Genomic DNA, 4,644 nt, shown 5'->3' with positions numbered 1-4,644 from the left:
GCTCCTCAGGCCAAGTCCCGCTTTTGTTGAACCCAAACCAACTGCATTAATGTAATGTAAAATTGCCTCTCACAGGGACGTTTTTTCCTCTTTATTTCTAGCACTTTTTTTTCTCCCCCTAATCCCCGGCCCTCTTACTCGTTTCTGTTTGACTCTAAATTAACTGAGCACAAACCACTCCGGCTTTAAGTGGGCATGGCTTTGTTTTGAACTTTGCAATTATGCAGAGATCTGTCCGTCTGCCAAGGGTTTTTGATTCACGGTGCAGTCTTGGCAGTCGGAACAATCGGAGGAGCCCGAACGGGATCTAAATGGATAAGTTTGGACTGAGAACAGGCAGCGAGTGAAAAAGGGAGCTCAGCTGAGGGCCTGAATGTCACAGCTGCTCGCCTGTTCGCAACAGCAGCGATAAATAGCAGCTACATAACTTCCCTTAATCAGATCGGAGCAATCAGCCTGTAAAAGTTTCCCATATGTTCTTCTACGGGGGGTGAAGGATGCTAAAAGAAAGGAAGGGGCTTGACTGGAGTGGGATAAGTAGGAAAAGTTGATCAAAATAAAGAAGAAAAGAGAGGTTTAAGAAAGAAAAGTGCAAGGGTTACAGCCAGGACACAGGCCACAAGGAGGTTAGTGTGTCTGGCTGCAATTAGCCGCCCACTGGAGAGATTGAGACGATGCTTTGGGGAGCTATTGGTCCTCAGTCATTAGTGATTATTCAGTCAGAAATTACCGACTCTGAAGGCAACGTGTGGCTGCGTCTGCTAGTTTACTAACACATGTTTCCTTCTTTCACATGCAGCCGTTCTGCAGGATTTAAATCTCTACACACAGGAAGTGCTTTGATTAGGTGGTTTTCACTCCCTCCCTTTGCAGATTTTAATATGATGGCCTAAAATTAAGTGTGACATCACTGACGCTTTTATAAAATTACCAACTACTTCTATTAAACGTATCTTTGTATTTAGATTTCTGCCAAATCTCTTGAATGCCAATTTCCTAAAGCATGGCAGCAGCAGTCTGTGTTAATGTGTGTTTGCTCAGGGAATCTTATTAACTCGGAGCACTTTATGAGATGTGGTTACGATTGTTTAATTAAATAAGCATTAAGGGGTGTTTTCAAACTCATAAAGAACTTATTCCATTTCCTCTGCTTTCAACAATCCCAGAAAATTGTGTGATAATTAAAAGCCTCTAAGTGTTTCATAAAAGAGAGCACAGCTAATGCATGACAATTGGGCTCATTCTGCACCGACACACGCAGTTCATAGAGGATCAAATCTGACCGCTGGAAAAATGTGCAGATCTGTGCATTAAGATGTGACCAAGCAAACTTTTATTGACTTCAAGAAGAGCTGAAAAAGGAAAACACACTTACGTACCCACCTCATAAGTCTGTCAATAATCACAATAAAATCACACAACCCAAACAGACTTTTAATATAAATCAGGATCTACCCTGTGCATGGTTTTGACATCCCTTTTTTAGCCGCTGCTTATTTGTTTGTTATTGCAGCTGATATGCAGCATGCTGAACAAACAACATCTGCAGCTTGCGCGTTGTTTGAGGCACCTTCAAAGCTTCATTCATACTGCATTCAGGGATTACATACTTAGAGTGAAACCCAGGCACACAGACAGGTCTTCAAGTACACATTCTGTACTTTTTAGGAAAATCAGACTGAGTTGAATGTAAGTGCTAACACTAATGATCATTCTATAATCCTAATAGCAATAATTAGGATTATAATTAAAGGGTAGTAATGGGGTCTGCAAGCCTTCCATGTAAGTCAAGTGTCTGTCCACACCTATTAATTTTTTAATTCAGGTGATTCACACCTGTTGGTGAATAAAATCAAGCACCTAGCCATGTGGTCTTCATTTGCAAACATTTGTAGGTCGTTCTGAAGAGCTCAGTGACTTCAAGCATGCTACTGTGATGGATGCTACTTTTGCAATAAGAAGGTTAGTGAAATTACATCCCTGCTGGATATTCCACAGTCAGCTGTAAGTGAGTGTTTAGGAACAACAGCAACTCAACCTTAAAACTGAAGACCACGCAAAATCATAGAGCAGGGTCAAAGACTGCTAAGGTGTGTGAAAGTCGCCAATGCTCTGTTGATTCCATAGCTTAAGAGTTCAGAGCTTCCACGAGCATTAATGTTAACACAAAAACCGTTGGCGGGAGCTTCATGGAATGGGTTTCCATCGCCAAGCAGCTGCATGTAGCCCGCAATTTCCACATAGGATGACTGCGCCACGCACCGAAGACCTCACCCACTCGAAGCATGCCTACAGTGCTGAGTTGCGGTGCGCAGCCCTGAACAGTGGGCAGAAATCACGGGAGAACTGCGAGTCCATGCAGGAATAGTTCATCAGCAATGGACTATTTTACCTTTAGGAGTTAATCTATCATCCATTCTGATGTAAGTCAATGATATTATTGCATCCGCCATTGGGCAAGTACATTAGGAAGGTTAATGTTTGCTTAAAGGATGTGTGGTTTTGTGTAAAGTTCTGAGGCTAAATGTCCTCAAAAGTGAACTTTTCTTTGTCAGTGGTGCCATGGTAGCTCTGTGTCCCACTGACCTCTTGGTGACCCTTTGTTCTCGCTGCAGGTAATGTTGATGTAGTGATGATTTACGATTGAGAGTCTTTGCATTGTGCTGTATTATAAAAGAACTGGATATTTTATGCTTGTGACTTCCTGTTTGGAGCTTTCTGATCGACGTGAATTGGCGTGGTTTGGCAGCAGCCAGTCCTGAAAATACACCTGTAGCGTATCTCGTACGAAGTGGAGCGGAGTGGTGCTCCAGGGATACGCTGCTGCCGGACCGGAGCACCAGCGGTGGAACTGTTCTGATAGACTAGAGAGGGAGCGATTTGCTCCACAGAACCATTTGCTGGCAGATCACAACGCGGTCTCTGTGTGTGGAAATTGGAGGTAGGCCTCACATCACCAAGTCCAATGTCAAGCATTGGATGGAGTAGGGTAAAACACACCGACACTGGGCTGTTGAGCAATGGAAATGTGTTCTGTAGAGTGAGAATCAAACTTCTACGTGTGGCAGTCAGATGGGTGTGTCTGGGTTTGTTGGGTACCAGGAGAATGTTACCTGCCTGACTGCATTGTGCCAACTGTGAAGTTTGGTGGAAGAGAGTGACCGGGGGCTATTTATGGGGCTATTTTTTCAGGGTTTGTGCTAGGCCCTTTATCTCCAATGAAAGACAATCTTACTGCTTCAGCATACGCAGACATTTTGGACAATGCTATGCTTCCAACTTTGTGACAACAGTTTGGGGAATGCCATTTCCTATACCAACATGACTGTACCCCAGTGCACAAAGCAAGTGTAACAGGTGTGTAAAAAATTATAATTCACCAAAAGCCCATCCTCAGTATTAGTTTAAATTTTGTTGAATATTTTCCATGTTTGCATATTTATTTCATGGATTTTTGTATTTTATTTTATTTATTTAAATTAACGACCTCAAGCTAGGCTAGTGGGGCATGTGTGTGGCTTCTCATGCTGTATGCTGCAGATCTTGCGTCTCCCTTTTAGAAATGTGCATGTGGAAGCCCAGAAATGAGTTGTTGTACTTAAAGTATTGTGTTTTGCACAGGTATGTGAGCTCTTTGACTGTTTTATTTATTTATGTTTGATAATTTCTGTGTTTCTGTTACAGATTCATGCAGTTATAATTTTATATTACGACTTACTAAGTGAATAGCACTGTGAATTGTTTAAATTCATTTTTGCTCATCATTAAGCATAAAAACTGTTACATGTTCTAATTTCTTTGTCATTGTTTGACATGAATAACAGTGTTTAAATAAGGAACATGCATTTATTCAGACGGCAAATGCCCTATGGACGGAGATTGCGAGCGAGACCTTCTCATCCAGCATCAGTGCCTGACCTCAAAAAATGCTCTACAGAATGAATGGACACAAATTCCCACATAATAACTCCAGGGTTAGGGAACAAAGAACAACTGCACTTCTGAGATAATAAAGCTGATGTTTTTCTCATTTTATTAGTTTTCACCAGCTACCCCCCTGCACTTAGTTTATTTTTAGTAAAGTTTTTGCCTGTGCAAAATTGTATTATCCACTGATCTGAGCTTTATGGCAGAGTGGCTAGACAGAACCCACTCCTAAGTGCAAAACACATAAAAGCACATGGAGTGTGTCAGGCAGGCTTTTATGTATTTTGCATTTAGGAGAGGTTTCCATGCACTGTGATTAGATTTTCCATCCATGGCTGAATGTTTTTGGGGTCACTCATCGACCTAGTGCAGGACCCTACCCCTAAATATGGTATTACTGTATTAAAGCCCACTCCTGTCCTAAATCCAACACAGTGTCAGAATCAAATTATGATGCATAATTTGATATATAATATATAATAATGATATGATCGCATAATTTATGTAAATTTTGCTTGTCATTTATGTTTTTAAAAAGGCAACTTTTTCAAAGAGGGCTACATCTTAATTCTTCAATGTAGAAACTCAGTCTCTTGCATGGAAATTTGACCCACACGCTTCCTCTCATCTCCAAACAAGATGGCCTTTTTGCAATCCAGCTTCATCACCTGACTTGAAAGCTGCATCAAAACACAAAGACAGAAGAATCTGTCCAGA

The sequence above is a fragment of the Cheilinus undulatus genome, linkage group 15 (genome assembly GCF_018320785.1).
Source record: "Cheilinus undulatus linkage group 15, ASM1832078v1, whole genome shotgun sequence".
Lineage (NCBI taxonomy): Eukaryota > Metazoa > Chordata > Actinopteri > Labriformes > Labridae > Cheilinus > Cheilinus undulatus.
This window is presented reverse-complemented; position numbering follows the sequence as displayed.